This window comes from Lepisosteus oculatus, chromosome 6, assembly GCF_040954835.1.
Source record: "Lepisosteus oculatus isolate fLepOcu1 chromosome 6, fLepOcu1.hap2, whole genome shotgun sequence".
In the NCBI taxonomy this organism is placed as follows: Eukaryota; Metazoa; Chordata; class Actinopteri; order Semionotiformes; family Lepisosteidae; genus Lepisosteus; species Lepisosteus oculatus.
Window position 1 is genome coordinate 45,964,604 of NC_090701.1, and position 17,696 is coordinate 45,982,299.

Genomic DNA, 17,696 nt, shown 5'->3' on the forward strand with positions numbered 1-17,696 from the left:
CTCTGACGTTCACAGCCCGAGGCAGGGTGGAGTTCCTGTTCTTTGGAAAGCACAGCACTGTGTCATGTTGGATCTAACAGAGATTCCTGGGCTCGTTGTCGTTTCCTCGGCTTGCTCTCTTCAGTGGACCAAGCATGTGGCCTTTGAGGATCCTGTATGTCCCTGCTGCTGCTCCTGCTTCTGTCGTAGAGCCCGGATAGCTCAGTCGGTAGAGCATCAGACTTTTAATCTGAGGGTCCAGGGTTCAAGTCCCTGTTCGGGTGTTATGGTGACTCAGGTCTAAGCCCCACCCCCCGGGCTTTTGTTTGCGGCCCTCCTCATTGCAAGGGCACAGAATTCCGCATTAGCAGCGCAGAGGTCCTTGTGTGGTGTTTGTCCTGGACGGAGTCAAAGGGGCCTGGAAGACGACAGTGAAACAATGGTGGTACGTCTTTGGCATTTTTTTCCTCTTCCGTCGGCTCTTCTCGTTGCAAATTCCCAAAGCTTCAAATTAGGCAGGGCAGAGGTAATTGTGGGGTGTGTGGGCTGGGCAAAAAGAAGGGCTTTGCTCCCTTTGGCCTGTGAGAGGATAAGAGGCTTAAACTGTGGTGTGAGCAAGTTCTCTCCGTGGGCGCCAGTGGTGTAGTGGTATCATGCAAGATTCCCATTCTTGCGACCCGGGTTCGATTCCCGGCTGGTGCAGCCTGGGCTCTAGCTTGTGGGCCTGGCACTGATTAATGGGTGAGGTGTGGCTCTGGGTGATTGGTGGCCCCTGCTGGGGAAATGTTTGCATATCAAAGCATCAACATATTGAGTAGGAGGAAGTGGTTACTGGATGAATGACCATCAATACAGAAGGTGCTGCTTGCTTTCTGGGGCTATACCTTGCCTCCTTTTTAACAGCTTTGTACTCAAACGTCTACTGCAATGGTGAGGCTTACAGAAAGGGTGCCGGCGATGGGCTCCACCGAGCGCCTCCTTTAGTCTCACTTGTCTTTGCGACTAGGTTTTGAGCGCACCAGCGCTGACGCAGTGTTTTGCAAAAGGAAAGCTTAGCAGACGCGAGCAGTAGAATGCAGAATTCTAAAGACGGCGACTCCGCTCTAATGTCTGACCGCCTTACGGTCCAAGCGAGAGAGAGGTTTGCTCATTTTCTTCTTTTTTGATTGTCAAGGGCCAAAACAGTAGCGTCCCTCGAGCCGGATTCGAACCAGCGACCTAAGGATGTCCGGCCTTCTCCACTACAGTCCTCCGCTCTACCAACTGAGCTATCGAGGGAGCCGTGCGTGTCCTCTCTCTGACGTTCACAGCCCGAGGCAGGGTGGAGTTCCTGTTCTTTGGAAAGCACAGCACTGTGTCATGTTGGATCTAACAGAGATTCCTGGGCTCGTTGTCGTTTCCTCGGCTTGCTCTCTTCAGTGGACCAAACATGTGGCCTTTGAGGATCCTGTATGTCCCTGCTGCTGCTCCTGCTTCTGTCGTAGAGCCCGGATAGCTCAGTCGGTAGAGCATCAGACTTTTAATCTGAGGGTCCAGGGTTCAAGTCCCTGTTCGGGTGTTATGGTGACTCAGGTCTAAGCCCCACCCCCCGGGCTTTTGTTTGCGGCCCTCCTCATTGCAAGGGCACAGAATTCCGCATTAGCAGCGCAGAGGTCCTTGTGTGGTGTTTGTCCTGGACGGAGTCAAAGGGGCCTGGAAGACGACAGTGAAACAATGGTGGTACGTCTTTGGCATTTTTTTCCTCTTCCGTCGGCTCTTCTCGTTGCAAATTCCCAAAGCTTCAAATTAGGCAGGGCAGAGGTAATTGTGGGGTGTGTGGGCTGGGCAAAAAGAAGGGCTTTGCTCCCTTTGGCCTGTGAGAGGATAAGAGGCTTAAACTGTGGTGTGAGCAAGCTCTCTCCGTGGGCGCCAGTGGTGTAGTGGTATCATGCAAGATTCCCATTCTTGCGACCCGGGTTCGATTCCCGGCTGGCGCAGCCTGGGCTCTAGCTTGTGGGCCTGGCACTGATTAATGGGTGAGGTGTGGCTCTGGGTGATTGGTGGCCCCTGCTGGGGAAATGTTTGCATATCAAAGCATCAACATATTGAGTAAGAGGAAGTGGTTATTGGATGAATGACCATCAATACAGAAGTTGCTGCTTGCTTGCTTTCTGGGGCTATACCTTGCCTCCTTTTTAACAGCTTTGTACTCAAACGTCTACTGCAATGGTGAGGCTTACAGAAAGGGTGCCGGCGATGGGCTCCACCGAGCGCCTCCTTTAGTCTCACTTGTCTTTGCGACTAGGTTTTGAGCGCACCAGCGCTGACGCAGTGTTTTGCAAAAGGAAAGCTTAGCAGACGCGAGCAGTAGAATGCAGAATTCTAAAGACGGCGACTGCGCTCTAATGTCTGACCGCCTTACGGTCCAAGCGAGAGAGAGGTTTGCTCATTTTCTTCTTTTTTCATTGTCAAGGGCCAAAACAGTAGCGTCCCTCGAGCCGGATTCGAACCAGCGACCTAAGGATGTCCGGCCTTCTCCACTACAGTCCTCCGCTCTACCAACTGAGCTATCGAGGGAGCCGTGCGTGTCCTCTCTCTGACGTTCACAGCCCGAGGCAGGGTGGAGTTCCTGTTCTTTGGAAAGCACAGCACTGTGTCATGTTGGATCTAACAGAGATTCCTGGGCTCGTTGTCGTTTCCTCGGCTTGCTCTCTTCAGTGGACCAAACATGTGGCCTTTGAGGATCCTGTATGTCCCTGCTGCTGCTCCTGCTTCTGTCGTAGAGCCCGGATAGCTCAGTCGGTAGAGCATCAGATTTTAATCTGAGGTTCCAGGGTTCAAGTCCCTGTTCGGGTGTTATGGTGACTCAGGTCTAAGCCCCACCCCCCGGGCTTTTGTTTGCGGCCCTCCTCATTGCAAGGGCACAGACTTCCGCATTAGCAGCGCAGAGGTCCTTGTGTGGTGTTTGTCCTGGACGGAGTCAAAGGGGCCTGGAAGACGACAGTGAAACAATGGTGGTACGTCTTTGGCATTTTTTTCCTCTTCCGTCGGCTCTTCTCGTTGCAAATTCCCAAAGCTTCAAATTAGGCAGGGCAGAGGTAATTGTGGGGTGTGTGGGCTGGGCAAAAAGAAGGGCTTTGCTCCCTTTGGCCTGTGAGAGGATAAGAGGCTTAAACTGTGGTGTGAGCAAGCGCTCTCCGTGGGCGCCAGTGGTGTAGTGGTATCATGCAAGATTCCCATTCTTGCGACCTGGGTTCGATTCCTGGCTGGCGCAGCCTGGGCTCTAGCTTGCGGGCTTGGGAGCAAGCACTGATTAATGGGTGAGGTGTGGCTCTGGGTGATTGGTGGCCCCTGCTGGGGAAATGTTTGCATATCAAAGCATCAACATATTGAGTAGGAGGAAGTGGTTACTGGATGAATGACCATCAATACAGAAGGTGCTGCTTGCTTTCTGGGGCTATACCTTGCCTCCTTTTTAACAGCTTTGTACTCAAACGTCTACTGCAATGGTGAGGCTTACAGAAAGGGTGCCGGCGATGGGCTCCACCGAGCGCCTCCTTTAGTCTCACTTGTCTTTGCGACTAGGTTTTGAGCGCACCAGCACTGACGCAGTGTTTTGCAAAAGGAAAGCTTAGCAGACGCGAGCAGTAGAATGCAGAATTCTAAAGACGGCGACTCCGCTCTAATGTCTGACCGCCTTACGGTCCAAGCGAGAGAGAGGTTTGCTCATTTTCTTCTTTTTTGATTGTCAAGGGCCAAAACAGTAGCGTCCCTCGAGCCGGATTCGAACCAGCGACCTAAGGATGTCCGGCCTTCTCCACTACAGTCCTCCGCTCTACCAACTGAGCTATCGAGGGAGCCGTGTGTGTCCTCTCTCTGACGTTCACAGCCCGAGGCAGGGTGGAGTTCCTGTTCTTTGGAAAGCACGGCACTGTGTCATGTTGGATCTAACAGAGATTCCTGGGCTCGTTGTCGTTTCCTCGGCTTGCTCTCTTCAGTGGACCAAACATGTGGCCTTTGAGGATCCTGTATGTCCCTGCTGCTGCTCCTGCTTCTGTCGTAGAGCCCGGATAGCTCAGTCGGTAGAGCATCAGACTTTTAATCTGAGGGTCCAGGGTTCAAGTCCCTGTTCGGTTGTTATGGTGACTCAGGTCTAAGCCCCACCCCCCGGGCTTTTGTTTGCGGCCCTCCTCATTGCAAGGGCACAGAATTCCGCATTAGCAGCGCAGAGGTCCTTGTGTGGTGTTTGTCCTGGACGGAGTCAAAGGGGCCTGGAAGACGACAGTGAAACAATGGTGGTACGTCTTTGGCATTTTTTTCCTCTTCCGTCGGCTCTTCTCGTTGCAAATTCCCAAAGCTTCAAATTAGGCAGGGCAGAGGTAATTGTGGGGTGTGTGGGCTGGGCAAAAAGAAGGGCTTTGCTCCCTTTGGCCTGTGAGAGGATAAGAGGCTTAAACTGTGGTGTGAGCAAGCTCTCTCCGTGGGCGCCAGTGGTGTAGTGGTATCATGCAAGATTCCCATTCTTGCGACCCGGGTTCGATTCCCGGCTGGCGCAGCCTGGGCTCTAGCTTGTGGGCCTGGCACTGATTAATGGGTGAGGTGTGGCTCTGGGTGATTGGTGGCCCCTGCTGGGGAAATGTTTGCATATCAAAGCATCAACATATTGAGTAGGAGGAAGTGGTTACTGGATGAATGACCATCAATACAGAAGGTGCTGCTTGCTTTCTGGGGCTATACCTTGCCTCCTTTTTAACAGCTTTGTACTCAAACGTCTACTGCAATGGTGAGGCTTACAGAAAGGGTGCCGGCGATGGGCTCCACCGAGCGCCTCCTTTAGTCTCACTTGTCTTTGCGACTAGGTTTTGAGCGCACCAGCGCTGACGCAGTGTTTTGCAAAAGGAAAGCTTAGCAGACGCGAGCAGTAGAATGCAGAATTCTAAAGACGGCGACTCCGCTCTAATGTCTGACCGCCTTACGGTCCAAGCGAGAGAGAGGTTTGCTCATTTTCTTCTTTTTTCATTGTCAAGGGCCAAAACAATAGCGTCCCTCGAGCCGGATTCGAACCAGCGACCTAAGGATGTCCGGCCTTCTCCACTACAGTCCTCCGCTCTACCAACTGAGCTATCGAGGGAGCCGTGCGTGTCCTCTCTCTGACGTTCACAGCCCGAGGCAGGGTGGAGTTCCTGTTCTTTGGAAAGCACGGCACTGTGTCATGTTGGATCTAACAGATTCCTGGGCTCGTTGTCGTTTCCTCGGCTTGCTCTCTTCAGTGGACCAAACGTGGCCTTTGAGGATCCTGTATGTCCCTGCTGCTGCTCCTGCTTCTGTCGTAGAGCCCGGATAGCTCAGTCGGTAGAGCATCAGACTTTTAATCTGAGGGTCCAGGGTTCAAGTCCCTGTTCGGGTGTTACGGTGACTCAGGTCTAAGCCCCACCCCCCGGGCTTTTGTTTGCGGCCCTCCTCATTGCAAGGGCACAGAATTCCGCATTAGCAGCGCAGAGGTCCTTGTGTGGTGTTTGTCCTGGACGGAGTCAAAGGGGCCTGGAAGACGACAGTGAAACAATGGTGGTACGTCTTTGGCATTTTTTTCCTCTTCCGTCGGCTCTTCTCGTTGCAAATTCCCAAAGCTTCAAATTAGGCAGGGCAGAGGTAATTGTGGGGTGTGTGGGCTGGGCAAAAAGAAGGGCTTTGCTCCCTTTGGCCTGTGAGAGGATAAGAGGCTTAAACTGTGGTGTGAGCAAGCTCTCTCCGTGGGCGCCAGTGGTGTAGTGGTATCATGCAAGATTCCCATTCTTGCGACCCGGGTTCGATTCCCGGCTGGCGCAGCCTGGGCTCTAGCTTGTGGGCCTGGCACTGATTAATGGGTGAGGTGTGGCTCTGGGTGATTGGTGGCCCCTGCTGGGGAAATGTTTGCATATCAAAGCATCAACATATTGAGTAGGAGGAAGTGGTTACTGGATGAATGACCATCAATACAGAAGGTGCTGCTTGCTTTCTGGGGCTATACCTTGCCTCCTTTTTAACAGCTTTGTACTCAAACGTCTACTGCAATGGTGAGGCTTACAGAAAGGGTGCCGGCGATGGGCTCCACCGAGCGCCTCCTTTAGTCTCACTTGTCTTTGCGACTAGGTTTTGAGCGCACCAGCGCTGACGCAGTGTTTTGCAAAAGGAAAGCTTAGCAGACGCGAGCAGTAGAATGCAGAATTCTAAAGACGGCGACTCCGCTCTAATGTCTGACCGCCTTACGGTCCAAGCGAGAGAGAGGTTTGCTCATTTTCTTCTTTTTTGATTGTCAAGGGCCAAAACAGTAGCGTCCCTCGAGCCGGATTCCAACCAGCGACCTAAGGATGTCCGGCCTTCTCCACTACAGTCCTCCGCTCTACCAACTGAGCTATCGAGGGAGCCGTGCGTGTCCTCTCTCTGACGTTCACAGCCCGAGGCAGGGTGGAGTTCCTGTTCTTTGGAAAGCACAGCACTGTGTCATGTTGGATCTAACAGAGATTCCTGGGCTCGTTGTCGTTTCCTCGGCTTGCTCTCTTCAGTGGACCAAACATGTGGCCTTTGAGGATCCTGTATGTCCCTGCTGCTGCTCCTGCTTCTGTCGTAGAGCCCGGATAGCTCAGTCGGTAGAGCATCAGACTTTTAATCTGAGGGTCCAGGGTTCAAGTCCCTGTTCGGGTGTTATGGTGACTCAGGTCTAAGCCCCACCCCCCGGGCTTTTGTTTGCGGCCCTCCTCATTGCAAGGGCACAGAATTCCGCATTAGCAGCGCAGAGGTCCTTGTGTGGTGTTTGTCCTGGACGGAGTCAAAGGGGCCTGGAAGACGACAGTGAAACAATGGTGGTACGTCTTTGGCATTTTTTTCCTCTTCCGTCGGCTCTTCTCGTTGCAAATTCCCAAAGCTTCAAATTAGGCAGGGCAGAGGTAATTGTGGGGTGTGTGGGCTGGGCAAAAAGAAGGGCTTTGCTCCCTTTGGCCTGTGAGAGGATAAGAGGCTTAAACTGTGGTGTGAGCAAGCTCTCTCCGTGGGCGCCAGTGGTGTAGTGGTATCATGCAAGATTCCCATTCTTGCGACCCGGGTTCGATTCCCGGCTGGCGCAGCCTGGGCTCTAGCTTGTGGGCCTGGCACTGATTAATGGGTGAGGTGTGGCTCTGGGTGATTGGTGGCCCCTGCTGGGGAAATGTTTGCATATCAAAGCATCAACATATTGAGTAGGAGGAAGTGGTTACTGGATGAATGACCATCAATACAGAAGGTGCTGCTTGCTTTCTGGGGCTATACCTTGCCTCCTTTTTAACAGCTTTGTACTCAAACGTCTACTGCAATGGTGAGGCTTACAGAAAGGGTGCCGGCGATGGGCTCCACCGAGCGCCTCCTTTAGTCTCACTTGTCTTTGCGACTAGGTTTTGAGCGCACCAGCGCTGACGCAGTGTTTTGCAAAAGGAAAGCTTAGCAGACGCGAGCAGTAGAATGCAGAATTCTAAAGACGGCGACTCCGCTCTAATGTCTGACCGCCTTACGGTCCAAGCGAGAGAGAGGTTTGCTCATTTTCTTCTTTTTTGATTGTCAAGGGCCAAAACAGTAGCGTCCCTCGAGCCGGATTCGAACCAGCGACCTAAGGATGTCCGGCCTTCTCCACTACAGTCCTCCGCTCTACCAACTGAGCTATCGAGGGAGCCGTGCGTGTCCTCTCTCTGACGTTCACAGCCCGAGGCAGGGTGGAGTTCCTGTTCTTTGGAAAGCACAGCACTGTGTCATGTTGGATCTAACAGAGATTTCTGGGCTCGTTGTCGTTTCCTCGGCTTGCTCTCTTCAGTGGACCAAACATGTGGCCTTTGAGGATCCTGTATGTCCCTGCTGCTGCTCCTGCTTCTGTCATAGAGCCCGGATAGCTCAGTCGGTAGAGCATCAGACTTTTAATCTGAGGGTCCAGGGTTCAAGTCCCTGTTCGGGTGTTATGGTGACTCAGGTCTAAGCCCCACCCCCCGGGCTTTTGTTTGCGGCCCTCCTCATTGCAAGGGCACAGACTTCCGCATTAGCAGCGCAGAGGTCCTTGTGTGGTGTTTGTCCTGGACGGAGTCAAAGGGGCCTGGAAGACGACAGTGAAACAATGGTGGTACGTCTTTGGCATTTTTTTCCTCTTCCGTCGGCTCTTCTCGTTGCAAATTCCCAAAGCTTCAAATTAGGCAGGGCAGAGGTAATTGTGGGGTGTGTGGGCTGGGCAAAAAGAAGGGCTTTGCTCCCTTTGGCCTGTGAGAGGATAAGAGGCTTAAACTGTGGTGTGAGCAAGCTCTCTCCGTGGGCGCCAGTGGTGTAGTGGTATCATGCAAGATTCCCATTCTTGCGACCCGGGTTCGATTCCCGGCTGGCGCAGCCTGGGCTCTAGCTTGTGGGCCTGGCACTGATTAATGGGTGAGGTGTGGCTCTGGGTGATTGGTGGCCCCTGCTGGGGAAATGTTTGCATATCAAAGCATCAACATATTGAGTAGGAGGAAGTGGTTACTGGATGAATGACCATCAATACAGAAGGTGCTGCTTGCTTTCTGGGGCTATACCTTGCCTCCTTTTTAACAGCTTTGTACTCAAACGTCTACTGCAATGGTGAGGCTTACAGAAAGGGTGCCGGCGATGGGCTCCACCGAGCGCCTCCTTTAGTCTCACTTGTCTTTGCGACTAGGTTTTGAGCGCACCAGCGCTGACGCAGTGTTTTGCAAAAGGAAAGCTTAGCAGACGCGAGCAGTAGAATGCAGAATTCTAAAGACGGCGACTCCGCTCTAATGTCTGACCGCCTTACGGTCCAAGCGAGAGAGAGGTTTGCTCATTTTCTTCTTTTTTGATTGTCAAGGGCCAAAACAGTAGCGTCCCTCGAGCCGGATTCGAACCAGCGACCTAAGGATGTCCGGCCTTCTCCACTACAGTCCTCCGCTCTACCAACTGAGCTATCGAGGGAGCCGTGCGTGTCCTCTCTCTGACGTTCACAGCCCGAGGCAGGGTGGAGTTCCTGTTCTTTGGAAAGCACAGCACTGTGTCATGTTGGATCTAACAGAGATTCCTGGGCTCGTTGTCGTTTCCTCGGCTTGCTCTCTTCAGTGGACCAAACATGTGGCCTTTGAGGATCCTGTATGTCCCTGCTGCTGCTCCTGCTTCTGTCGTAGAGCCCGGATAGCTCAGTCGGTAGAGCATCAGACTTTTAATCTGAGGGTCCAGGGTTCAAGTCCCTGTTCGGGTGTTATGGTGACTCAGGTCTAAGCCCCACCCCCCGGGCTTTTGTTTGCGGCCCTCCTCATTGCAAGGGCACAGAATTCCGCATTAGCAGCGCAGAGGTCCTTGTGTGGTGTTTGTCCTGGACGGAGTCAAAGGGGCCTGGAAGACGACAGTGAAACAATGGTGGTACGTCTTTGGCATTTTTTTCCTCTTCCGTCGGCTCTTCTCGTTGCAAATTCCCAAAGCTTCAAATTAGGCAGGGCAGAGGTAATTGTGGGGTGTGTGGGCTGGGCAAAAAGAAGGGCTTTGCTCCCTTTGGCCTGTGAGAGGATAAGAGGCTTAAACTGTGGTGTGAGCAAGCTCTCTCCGTGGGCGCCAGTGGTGTAGTGGTATCATGCAAGATTCCCATTCTTGCGACCCGGGTTCGATTCCCGGCTGGCGCAGCCTGGGCTCTAGCTTGTGGGCCTGGCACTGATTAATGGGTGAGGTGTGGCTCTGGGTGATTGGTGGCCCCTGCTGGGGAAATGTTTGCATATCAAAGCATCAACATATTGAGTAGGAGGAAGTGGTTACTGGATGAATGACCATCAATACAGAAGGTGCTGCTTGCTTTCTGGGGCTATACCTTGCCTCCTTTTTAACAGCTTTGTACTCAAACGTCTACTGCAATGGTGAGGCTTACAGAAAGGGTGCCGGCGATGGGCTCCACCGAGCGCCTCCTTTAGTCTCACTTGTCTTTGCGACTAGGTTTTGAGCGCACCAGCGCTGACGCAGTGTTTTGCAAAAGGAAAGCTTAGCAGACGCGAGCAGTAGAATGCAGAATTCTAAAGACGGCGACTCCGCTCTAATGTCTGACCGCCTTACGGTCCAAGCGAGAGAGAGGTTTGCTCATTTTCTTCTTTTTTGATTGTCAAGGGCCAAAACAGTAGCGTCCCTCGAGCCGGATTCGAACCAGCGACCTAAGGATGTCCGGCCTTCTCCACTACAATCCTCCGCTCTACCAACTGAGCTATCGAGGGAGCTGTGCGTGTCCTCTCTCTGACGTTCACAGCCCGAGGCAGGGTGGAGTTCCTGTTCTTTGGAAAGCACAGCACTGTGTCATGTTGGATCTAACAGAGATTCCTGGGCTCGTTGTCGTTTCCTCGGCTTGCTCTCTTCAGTGGACCAAACATGTGGCCTTTGAGGATCCTGTATGTCCCTGCTGCTGCTCCTGCTTCTGTCGTAGAGCCCGGATAGCTCAGTCGGTAGAACATCAGACTTTTAATCTGAGGGTCCAGGGTTCAAGTCCCTGTTCGGGTGTTATGGTGACTCAGGTCTAAGCCCCACCCCCTGGGCTTTTGTTTGCGGCCCTCCTCATTGCAAGGGCACAGAATTCCGCATTAGCAGCGCAGAGGTCCTTGTGTGGTGTTTGTCCTGGACGGAGTCAAAGGGGCCTGGAAGACGACAGTGAAACAATGGTGGTACGTCTTTGGCATTTTTTTCCTCTTCCGTCGGCTCTTCTCGTTGCAAATTCCCAAAGCTTCAAATTAGGCAGGGCAGAGGTAATTGTGGGGTGTGTGGGCTGGGCAAAAAGAAGGGCTTTGCTCCCTTTGGCCTGTGAGAGGATAAGAGGCTTAAACTGTGGTGTGAGCACGCTCTCTCCGTGGGCGCCAGTGGTGTAGTGGTATCATGCAAGATTCCCATTCTTGCGACCCGGGTTCGATTCCCGGCTGGCGCAGCCTGGGCTCTAGCTTGTGGGCCTGGCACTGATTAATGGGTGAGGTGTGGCTCTGGCTGATTGGTGGCCCTTGCTGGGGAAATGTTTGCATATCAAAGCATCAACATATTGAGTAGGAGGAAGTGGTTACTGGATGAATGACCATCAATACAGAAGGTGCTGCTTGCTTTCTGGGGCTATACCTTGCCTCCTTTTTAACAGCTTTGTACTCAAACGTCTACTGCAATGGTGAGGCTTACAGAAAGGGTGCCGGCGATGGGCTCCACCGAGCGCCTCCTTTAGTCTCACTTGTCTTTGCGACTAGGTTTTGAGCGCACCAGCGCTGACGCAGTGTTTTGCAAAAGGAAAGCTTAGCAGACGCGAGCAGTAGAATGCAGAATTCTAAAGACGGCGACTCCGCTCTAATGTCTGACCGCCTTACGGTCCAAGCGAGAGAGAGGTTTGCTCATTTTCTTCTTTTTTGATTGTCAAGGGCCAAAACAGCAGCGTCCCTCGAGCCGGATTCGAACCAGCGACCTAAGGATGTCCGGCCTTCTCCACTACAGTCCTCCGCTCTACCAACTGAGCTATCGAGGGAGCCGTGCGTGTCCTCTCTCTGACGTTCACAGCCCGAGGCAGGGTGGAGTTCCTGTTCTTTGGAAAGCACAGCACTGTGTCATGTTGGATCTAACAGAGATTCCTGGGCTCGTTGTCGTTTCCTCGGCTTGCTCTCTTCAGTGGACCAAACATGTGGCCTTTGAGGATCCTGTATGTCCCTGCTGCTGCTCCTGCTTCTGTTTTAGAGCCCGGATAGCTCAGTCGGTAGAGCATCAGACTTTTAATCTGAGGGTCCAGGGTTCAAGTCCCTGTTCAGGTGTTATGGTGACTCAGGTCTAAGCCCCACCCCCCGGGCTTTTGTTTGCGGCCCTCCTCATTGCAAGGGCACAGAATTCCGCATTAGCAGCGCAGAGGTCCTTGTGTGGTGTTTGTCCTGGACGGAGTCAAAGGGGCCTGGAAGACGACAGTGAAACAATGGTGGTACGTCTTTGGCATTTTTTTCCTCTTCCGTCGGCTCTTCTCGTTGCAAATTCCCAAAGCTTCAAATTAGGCAGGGCAGAGGTAATTGTGGGGTGTGTGGGCTGGGCAAAAAGAAGGGCTTTGCTCCCTTTGGCCTGTGAGAGGATAAGAGGCTTAAACTGTGGTGTGAGCACGCTCTCTCCGTGGGCGCCAGTGGTGTAGTGGTATCATGCAAGATTCCCATTCTTGCGACCCGGGTTTGATTCCCGGCTGGCGCAGCCTGGGCTCTAGCTTGTGGGCCTGGCATTGATTAATGGGTGAGGTGTGGCTCTGGCTGATTGGTGGCCCCTGCTGGGGAAATGTTTGCATATCAAAGCATCAACATATTGAGTAGGAGGAAGTGGTTACTGGATGAATGACCATCAATACAGAAGGTGCTGCTTGCTTTTTGGGGCTATACCTTGCCTCCTTTTTAACAGCTTTGTACTCAAACGTCTACTGCAATGGTGAGGCTTACAGAAAGGGTGCTGGCGATGGGCTCCACCGAGCGCCTCCTTTAGTCTCACTTGTCTTTGCGACTAGGTTTTGAGCGCACCAGCGCTGACGCAGTGTTTTGCAAAAGGAAAGCTTAGCAGACGCGAGCAGTAGAATGCAGAATTCTAAAGACGGCGACTCCGCTCTAATGTCTGACCGCCTTACGGTCCAAGCGAGAGAGAGGTTTGCTCATTTTCTTCTTTTTTCATTGTCAAGGGCCAAAACAGTAGCGTCCCTCGAGCCGGATTCCAACCAGCGACCTAAGGATGTCCAGCCTTCTCCACTACAGTCCTCCGCTCTACCAACTGAGCTATCGAGGGAGCCGTGCGTGTCCTCTCTCTGACGTTCACAGCCCGAGGCAGGGTGGAGTTCCTGTTCTTTGGAAAGCACAGCACTGTGTCATGTTGGATCTAACAGAGATTCCTGGGCTCGTTGTCGTTTCCTCGGCTTGCTCTCTTCAGTGGACCAAACATGTGGCCTTTGAGGATCCTGTATGTCCCTGCTGCTGCTCCTGCTTCTGTCATAGAGCCCGGATAGCTCAGTCGGTAGAGCATCAGACTTTTAATCTGAGGGTCCAGGGTTCAAGTCCCTGTTCAGGTGTTATGGTGACTCAGGTCTAAGCCCCACCCCCCGGGCTTTTGTTTGCGGCCCTCCTCATTGCAAGGGCACAGAATTCCGCATTAGCAGCGCAGAGGTCCTTGTGTGGTGTTTGTCCTGGACGGAGTCAAAGGGGCCTGGAAGACGACAGTGAAACAATGGTGGTACGTCTTTGGCATTTTTTTCCTCTTCCGTCGGCTCTTCTCGTTGCAAATTCCCAAAGCTTCAAATTAGGCAGGGCAGAGGTAATTGTGGGGTGTGTGGGCTGGGCAAAAAGAAGGGCTTTGCTCCCTTTGGCCTGTGAGAGGATAAGAGGCTTAAACTGTGGTGTGAGCAAGCTCTCTCCGTGGGCGCCAGTGGTGTAGTGGTATCATGCAAGATTCCCATTCTTGCGACCCGGGTTCGATTCCCGGCTGGCGCAGCCTGGGCTCTAGCTTGTGGGCCTGGCACTGATTAATGGGTGAGGTGTGGCTCTGGGTGATTGGTGGCCCCTGCTGGGGAAATGTTTGCATATCAAAGCATCAACATATTGAGTAAGAGGAAGTGGTTATTGGATGAATGACCATCAATACAGAAGTTGCTGCTTGCTTGCTTTCTGGGGCTATACCTTGCCTCCTTTTTAACAGCTTTGTACTCAAACGTCTACTGCAATGGTGAGGCTTACAGAAAGGGTGCCGGCGATGGGCTCCACCGAGCGCCTCCTTTAGTCTCACTTGTCTTTGCGACTAGGTTTTGAGCGCACCAGCGCTGACGCAGTGTTTTGCAAAAGGAAAGCTTAGCAGACGCGAGCAGTAGAATGCAGAATTCTAAAGACGGCGACTCCGCTCTAATGTCTGACCGCCTTACGGTCCAAGCGACAGAGAGGTTTGCTCATTTTCTTCTTTTTTCATTGTCAAGGGCCAAAACAGTAGCGGCCCTCGAGCCGGATTCGAACCAGCAACCTAAGGATGTCCGGCCTTCTCCACTACAGTCCTCCGCTCTACCAACTGAGCTATCGAGGGAGCCGTGCGTGTCCTCTCTCTGACGTTCACAGCCCGAGGCAGGGTGGAGTTCCTGTTCTTTGGAAAGCACAGCACTGTGTCATGTTGGATCTAACAGAGATTCCTGGGCTCGTCGTTTCCTTGGCTTGCTCTCTTCAGTGGACCAAACATGTGGCCTTTGAGGATCCTGTATGTCCCTGCTGCTGCTCCTGCTTCTGTCGTAGAGCCCGGATAGCTCAGTCGGTAGAGCATCAGACTTTTAATCTGAGGGTCCAGGGTTCAAGTCCCTGTTCGGGTGTTATGGTGACTCAGGTCTAAGCCCCACCCCCCGGGCTTTTGTTTGCGGCCCTCCTCATTGCAAGGGCACAGAATTCCGCATTAGCAGCGCAGAGGTCCTTGTGTGGTGTTTGTCCTGGACGGAGTCAAAGGGGCCTGGAAGACGACAGTGAAACAATGGTGGTACGTCTTTGGCATTTTTTTCCTCTTCCGTCGGCTCTTCTCGTTGCAAATTCCCAAAGCTTCAAATTAGGCAGGGCAGAGGTAATTGTGGGGTGTGTGGGCTGGGCAAAAAGAAGGGCTTTGCTCCGGCCTGTGAGAGGATAAGAGGCTTGAACTGTGGTGTGAGCAAGCTCTCTCCGTGGGCGCCAGTGGTGTAGTGGTATCATGCAAGATTCCCATTCTTGCGACCCGGGTTCGATTCCCGGCTGGCGCAGCCTGGGCTCTAGCTTGTGGGCCTGGCACTGATTAATGGGTGAGGTGTGGCTCTGGGTGATTGGTGGCCCCTGCTGGGGAAATGTTTGCATATCAAAGCATCAACATATTGAGTAGGAGGAAGTGGTTACTGGATGAATGACCATCAATACAGAAGGTGCTGCTTGCTTTCTGGGGCTATACCTTGCCTCCTTTTTAACAGCTTTGTACTCAAACGTCTACTGCAATGGTGAGGCTTACAGAAAGGGTGCCGGCGATGGGCTCCACCGAGCGCCTCCTTTAGTCTCACTTGTCTTTGCGACTAGGTTTTGAGCGCACCAGCGCTGACGCAGTGTTTTGCAAAAGGAAAGCTTAGCAGACGCGAGCAGTAGAATGCAGAATTCTAAAGACGGCGACTCCGCTCTAATGTCTGACCGCCTTACGGTCCAAGCGAGAGAGAGGTTTGCTCATTTTCTTCTTTTTTCATTGTCAAGGGCCAAAACAGTAGCGTCCCTCGAGCCGGATTCGAACCAGCGACCTAAGGATGTCCGGCCTTCTCCACTACAGTCCTCCGCTCTACCAACTGAGCTATCGAGGGAGCCGTGCGTGTCCTCTCTCTGACGTTCACAGCCCGAGGCAGGGTGGAGTTCCTGTTCTTTGGAAAGCACAGCACTGTGTCATGTTGGATCTAACAGAGATTCCTGGGCTCGTTGTCGTTTCCTCGGCTTGCTCTCTTCAGTGGACCAAACATGTGGCCTTTGAGGATCCTGTATGTCCCTGCTGCTGCTCCTGCTTCTGTCGTAGAGCCCGGATAGCTCAGTCGGTAGAGCATCAGATTTTAATCTGAGGTTCCAGGGTTCAAGTCCCTGTTCGGGTGTTATGGTGACTCAGGTCTAAGCCCCACCCCCTGGGCTTTTGTTTGCGGCCCTCCTCATTGCAAGGGCACAGACTTCCGCATTAGCAGCGCAGAGGTCCTTGTGTGGTGTTTGTCCTGGACGGAGTCAAAGGGGCCTGGAAGACGACAGTGAAACAATGGTGGTACGTCTTTGGCATTTTTTTCCTCTTCCGTCGGCTCTTCTCGTTGCAAATTCCCAAAGCTTCAAATTAGGCAGGGCAGAGGTAATTGTGGGGTGTGTGGGCTGGGCAAAAAGAAGGGCTTTGCTCCCTTTGGCCTGTGAGAGGATAAGAGGCTTAAACTGTGGTGTGAGCAAGCTCTCTCCGTGGGTGCCAGTGGTGTAGTGGTATCATGCAAGATTCCCATTCTTGCGACCCGGGTTCGATTCCTGGCTGGCGCAGCCTGGGCTCTAGCTTGTGGGCCTGGCACTGATTAATGGGTGAGGTGTGGCTCTGGGTGATTGGTGGCCCCTGCTGGGGAAATGTTTGCATATCAAAGCATCAACATATTGAGTAGGAGGAAGTGGTTACTGGATGAATGACCATCAATACAGAAGGTGCTGCTTGCTTTCTGGGGCTATACCTTGCCTCCTTTTTAACAGCTTTGTACTCAAACGTCTACTGCAATGGTGAGGCTTACAGAAAGGGTGCCGGCGATGGGCTCCACCGAGCGCCTCCTTTAGTCTCACTTGTCTTTGCGACTAGGTTTTGAGCGCACCAGCGCTGACGCAGTGTTTTGCAAAAGGAAAGCTTAGCAGACGCGAGCAGTAGAATGCAGAATTCTAAAGACGGCGACTCCGCTCTAATGTCTGACCGCCTTACGGTCCAAGCGAGAGAGAGGTTTGCTGATTTTCTTCTTTTTTGATTGTCAAGGGCCAAAACAGTAGCGTCCCTCGAGCCGGATTCCAACCAGCGACCTAAGGATGTCCGGCCTTCTCCACTACAGTCCTCCGCTCTACCAACTGAGCTATCGAGGGAGCCGTGCGTGTCCTCTCTCTGACGTTCACAGCCCGAGGCAGGGTGGAGTTCCTGTTCTTTGGAAAGCACAGCACTGTGTCATGTTGGATCTAACAGAGATTCCTGGGCTCGTTGTCGTTTCCTCGGCTTGCTCTCTTCAGTGGACCAAACATGTGGCCTTTGAGGATCCTGTATGTCCCTGCTGCTGCTCCTGCTTCTGTCGTAGAGCCCGGATAGCTCAGTCGGTAGAGCATCAGACTTTTAATCTGAGGGTCCAGGGTTCAAGTCCCTGTTCAGGTGTTATGGTGACTCAGGTCTAAGCCCCACCCCCCGGGCTTTTGTTTGCGGCCCTCCTCATTGCAAGGGCACAGAATTCCGCATTAGCAGCGCAGAGGTCCTTGTGTGGTGTTTGTCCTGGACGGAGTCAAAGGGGCCTGGAAGACGACAGTGAAACAATGGTGGTACGTCTTTGGCATTTTTTTCCTCTTCCGTCGGCTCTTCTCGTTGCAAATTCCCAAAGCTTCAAATTAGGCAGGGCAGAGGTAATTGTGGGGTGTGTGGGCTGGGCAAAAAGAAGGGCTTTGCTCCCTTTGGCCTGTGAGAGGATAAGAGGCTTAAACTGTGGTGTGAGCAAGCTCTCTCCGTGGGCGCCAGTGGTGTAGTGGTATCATGCAAGATTCCCATTCTTGCGACCCGGGTTCGATTCCCGGCTGGCGCAGCCTGGGCTCTAGCTTGTGGGCCTGGCACTGATTAATGGGTGAGGTGTGGCTCTGGGTGATTGGTGGCCCCTGCTGGGGAAATGTTTGCATATCAAAGCATCAACATATTGAGTAAGAGGAAGTGGTTATTGGATGAATGACCATCAATACAGAAGTTGCTGCTTGCTTGCTTTCTGGGGCTATACCTTGCCTCCTTTTTAACAGCTTTGTACTCAAACGTCTACTGCAATGGTGAGGCTTACAGAAAGGGTGCCGGCGATGGGCTCCACCGAGCGCCTCCTTTAGTCTCACTTGTCTTTGCGACTAGGTTTTGAGCGCACCAGCGCTGACGCAGTGTTTTGCAAAAGGAAAGCTTAGCAGACGCGAGCAGTAGAATGCAGAATTCTAAAGACGGCGACTCCGCTCTAATGTCTGACCGCCTTACGGTCCAAGCGAGAGAGAGGTTTGCTC

At 52.8% G+C, this 17,696-nt stretch overlaps 39 non-coding genes across 39 annotated transcripts; 26 read left to right on the forward strand and 13 right to left on the reverse strand.

The window, feature by feature from the left end:
* Positions 1-190: 190 nt before the first annotated feature.
* trnak-uuu (transfer RNA lysine (anticodon UUU)) lies at positions 191-263 on the forward strand. Its single transcript has one exon. It is a non-coding gene; the product is annotated as a tRNA-Lys (tRNA).
* Positions 264-610: 347 nt separating this feature from the next.
* Positions 611-681, forward strand: trnag-ccc (transfer RNA glycine (anticodon CCC)). Its single transcript has one exon. It is a non-coding gene; the product is annotated as a tRNA-Gly (tRNA).
* Positions 682-1,169: 488 nt separating this feature from the next.
* trnay-gua (transfer RNA tyrosine (anticodon GUA)) lies at positions 1,170-1,257 on the reverse strand. Its single transcript is given in 2 exon segments — positions 1,170-1,205; positions 1,221-1,257. It is a non-coding gene; the product is annotated as a tRNA-Tyr (tRNA).
* Positions 1,258-1,464: 207 nt separating this feature from the next.
* Positions 1,465-1,537, forward strand: trnak-uuu (transfer RNA lysine (anticodon UUU)). Its single transcript has one exon. It is a non-coding gene; the product is annotated as a tRNA-Lys (tRNA).
* Positions 1,538-1,884: 347 nt separating this feature from the next.
* On the forward strand, positions 1,885-1,955 carry trnag-ccc (transfer RNA glycine (anticodon CCC)). The gene has a single exon. It is a non-coding gene; the product is annotated as a tRNA-Gly (tRNA).
* Positions 1,956-2,447: 492 nt separating this feature from the next.
* On the reverse strand, positions 2,448-2,535 carry trnay-gua (transfer RNA tyrosine (anticodon GUA)). Its single transcript is given in 2 exon segments — positions 2,448-2,483; positions 2,499-2,535. It is a non-coding gene; the product is annotated as a tRNA-Tyr (tRNA).
* Positions 2,536-3,161: 626 nt separating this feature from the next.
* Positions 3,162-3,232, forward strand: trnag-ccc (transfer RNA glycine (anticodon CCC)). The gene has a single exon. It is a non-coding gene; the product is annotated as a tRNA-Gly (tRNA).
* A 495-nt stretch (positions 3,233-3,727) lies between these two features.
* Positions 3,728-3,815, reverse strand: trnay-gua (transfer RNA tyrosine (anticodon GUA)). Its single transcript is given in 2 exon segments — positions 3,728-3,763; positions 3,779-3,815. It is a non-coding gene; the product is annotated as a tRNA-Tyr (tRNA).
* A 207-nt stretch (positions 3,816-4,022) lies between these two features.
* On the forward strand, positions 4,023-4,097 carry trnak-uuu (transfer RNA lysine (anticodon UUU)). Its single transcript has one exon. It is a non-coding gene; the product is annotated as a tRNA-Lys (tRNA).
* Positions 4,098-4,442: 345 nt separating this feature from the next.
* trnag-ccc (transfer RNA glycine (anticodon CCC)) lies at positions 4,443-4,513 on the forward strand. The gene has a single exon. It is a non-coding gene; the product is annotated as a tRNA-Gly (tRNA).
* Positions 4,514-5,001: 488 nt separating this feature from the next.
* trnay-gua (transfer RNA tyrosine (anticodon GUA)) lies at positions 5,002-5,089 on the reverse strand. Its single transcript is given in 2 exon segments — positions 5,002-5,037; positions 5,053-5,089. It is a non-coding gene; the product is annotated as a tRNA-Tyr (tRNA).
* Positions 5,090-5,292: 203 nt separating this feature from the next.
* On the forward strand, positions 5,293-5,365 carry trnak-uuu (transfer RNA lysine (anticodon UUU)). Its single transcript has one exon. It is a non-coding gene; the product is annotated as a tRNA-Lys (tRNA).
* A 347-nt stretch (positions 5,366-5,712) lies between these two features.
* On the forward strand, positions 5,713-5,783 carry trnag-ccc (transfer RNA glycine (anticodon CCC)). The gene has a single exon. It is a non-coding gene; the product is annotated as a tRNA-Gly (tRNA).
* A 488-nt stretch (positions 5,784-6,271) lies between these two features.
* Positions 6,272-6,359, reverse strand: trnay-gua (transfer RNA tyrosine (anticodon GUA)). The gene is given in 2 exon segments: positions 6,272-6,307; positions 6,323-6,359. It is a non-coding gene; the product is annotated as a tRNA-Tyr (tRNA).
* A 207-nt stretch (positions 6,360-6,566) lies between these two features.
* On the forward strand, positions 6,567-6,639 carry trnak-uuu (transfer RNA lysine (anticodon UUU)). The gene has a single exon. It is a non-coding gene; the product is annotated as a tRNA-Lys (tRNA).
* A 347-nt stretch (positions 6,640-6,986) lies between these two features.
* On the forward strand, positions 6,987-7,057 carry trnag-ccc (transfer RNA glycine (anticodon CCC)). Its single transcript has one exon. It is a non-coding gene; the product is annotated as a tRNA-Gly (tRNA).
* A 488-nt stretch (positions 7,058-7,545) lies between these two features.
* Positions 7,546-7,633, reverse strand: trnay-gua (transfer RNA tyrosine (anticodon GUA)). Its single transcript is given in 2 exon segments — positions 7,546-7,581; positions 7,597-7,633. It is a non-coding gene; the product is annotated as a tRNA-Tyr (tRNA).
* Positions 7,634-7,840: 207 nt separating this feature from the next.
* On the forward strand, positions 7,841-7,913 carry trnak-uuu (transfer RNA lysine (anticodon UUU)). Its single transcript has one exon. It is a non-coding gene; the product is annotated as a tRNA-Lys (tRNA).
* A 347-nt stretch (positions 7,914-8,260) lies between these two features.
* Positions 8,261-8,331, forward strand: trnag-ccc (transfer RNA glycine (anticodon CCC)). Its single transcript has one exon. It is a non-coding gene; the product is annotated as a tRNA-Gly (tRNA).
* Positions 8,332-8,819: 488 nt separating this feature from the next.
* On the reverse strand, positions 8,820-8,907 carry trnay-gua (transfer RNA tyrosine (anticodon GUA)). Its single transcript is given in 2 exon segments — positions 8,820-8,855; positions 8,871-8,907. It is a non-coding gene; the product is annotated as a tRNA-Tyr (tRNA).
* Positions 8,908-9,114: 207 nt separating this feature from the next.
* On the forward strand, positions 9,115-9,187 carry trnak-uuu (transfer RNA lysine (anticodon UUU)). Its single transcript has one exon. It is a non-coding gene; the product is annotated as a tRNA-Lys (tRNA).
* Positions 9,188-9,534: 347 nt separating this feature from the next.
* Positions 9,535-9,605, forward strand: trnag-ccc (transfer RNA glycine (anticodon CCC)). The gene has a single exon. It is a non-coding gene; the product is annotated as a tRNA-Gly (tRNA).
* A 488-nt stretch (positions 9,606-10,093) lies between these two features.
* On the reverse strand, positions 10,094-10,181 carry trnay-gua (transfer RNA tyrosine (anticodon GUA)). The gene is given in 2 exon segments: positions 10,094-10,129; positions 10,145-10,181. It is a non-coding gene; the product is annotated as a tRNA-Tyr (tRNA).
* A 207-nt stretch (positions 10,182-10,388) lies between these two features.
* trnak-uuu (transfer RNA lysine (anticodon UUU)) lies at positions 10,389-10,461 on the forward strand. Its single transcript has one exon. It is a non-coding gene; the product is annotated as a tRNA-Lys (tRNA).
* Positions 10,462-10,808: 347 nt separating this feature from the next.
* Positions 10,809-10,879, forward strand: trnag-ccc (transfer RNA glycine (anticodon CCC)). Its single transcript has one exon. It is a non-coding gene; the product is annotated as a tRNA-Gly (tRNA).
* A 488-nt stretch (positions 10,880-11,367) lies between these two features.
* trnay-gua (transfer RNA tyrosine (anticodon GUA)) lies at positions 11,368-11,455 on the reverse strand. The gene is given in 2 exon segments: positions 11,368-11,403; positions 11,419-11,455. It is a non-coding gene; the product is annotated as a tRNA-Tyr (tRNA).
* A 207-nt stretch (positions 11,456-11,662) lies between these two features.
* trnak-uuu (transfer RNA lysine (anticodon UUU)) lies at positions 11,663-11,735 on the forward strand. Its single transcript has one exon. It is a non-coding gene; the product is annotated as a tRNA-Lys (tRNA).
* A 347-nt stretch (positions 11,736-12,082) lies between these two features.
* Positions 12,083-12,153, forward strand: trnag-ccc (transfer RNA glycine (anticodon CCC)). The gene has a single exon. It is a non-coding gene; the product is annotated as a tRNA-Gly (tRNA).
* A 488-nt stretch (positions 12,154-12,641) lies between these two features.
* On the reverse strand, positions 12,642-12,729 carry trnay-gua (transfer RNA tyrosine (anticodon GUA)). The gene is given in 2 exon segments: positions 12,642-12,677; positions 12,693-12,729. It is a non-coding gene; the product is annotated as a tRNA-Tyr (tRNA).
* A 207-nt stretch (positions 12,730-12,936) lies between these two features.
* Positions 12,937-13,009, forward strand: trnak-uuu (transfer RNA lysine (anticodon UUU)). Its single transcript has one exon. It is a non-coding gene; the product is annotated as a tRNA-Lys (tRNA).
* Positions 13,010-13,356: 347 nt separating this feature from the next.
* Positions 13,357-13,427, forward strand: trnag-ccc (transfer RNA glycine (anticodon CCC)). The gene has a single exon. It is a non-coding gene; the product is annotated as a tRNA-Gly (tRNA).
* A 492-nt stretch (positions 13,428-13,919) lies between these two features.
* On the reverse strand, positions 13,920-14,007 carry trnay-gua (transfer RNA tyrosine (anticodon GUA)). The gene is given in 2 exon segments: positions 13,920-13,955; positions 13,971-14,007. It is a non-coding gene; the product is annotated as a tRNA-Tyr (tRNA).
* Positions 14,008-14,211: 204 nt separating this feature from the next.
* Positions 14,212-14,284, forward strand: trnak-uuu (transfer RNA lysine (anticodon UUU)). Its single transcript has one exon. It is a non-coding gene; the product is annotated as a tRNA-Lys (tRNA).
* A 343-nt stretch (positions 14,285-14,627) lies between these two features.
* On the forward strand, positions 14,628-14,698 carry trnag-ccc (transfer RNA glycine (anticodon CCC)). Its single transcript has one exon. It is a non-coding gene; the product is annotated as a tRNA-Gly (tRNA).
* Positions 14,699-15,186: 488 nt separating this feature from the next.
* Positions 15,187-15,274, reverse strand: trnay-gua (transfer RNA tyrosine (anticodon GUA)). The gene is given in 2 exon segments: positions 15,187-15,222; positions 15,238-15,274. It is a non-coding gene; the product is annotated as a tRNA-Tyr (tRNA).
* A 626-nt stretch (positions 15,275-15,900) lies between these two features.
* Positions 15,901-15,971, forward strand: trnag-ccc (transfer RNA glycine (anticodon CCC)). The gene has a single exon. It is a non-coding gene; the product is annotated as a tRNA-Gly (tRNA).
* Positions 15,972-16,459: 488 nt separating this feature from the next.
* Positions 16,460-16,547, reverse strand: trnay-gua (transfer RNA tyrosine (anticodon GUA)). Its single transcript is given in 2 exon segments — positions 16,460-16,495; positions 16,511-16,547. It is a non-coding gene; the product is annotated as a tRNA-Tyr (tRNA).
* A 207-nt stretch (positions 16,548-16,754) lies between these two features.
* trnak-uuu (transfer RNA lysine (anticodon UUU)) lies at positions 16,755-16,827 on the forward strand. Its single transcript has one exon. It is a non-coding gene; the product is annotated as a tRNA-Lys (tRNA).
* Positions 16,828-17,174: 347 nt separating this feature from the next.
* trnag-ccc (transfer RNA glycine (anticodon CCC)) lies at positions 17,175-17,245 on the forward strand. Its single transcript has one exon. It is a non-coding gene; the product is annotated as a tRNA-Gly (tRNA).
* Positions 17,246-17,696: the final 451 nt, after the last annotated feature.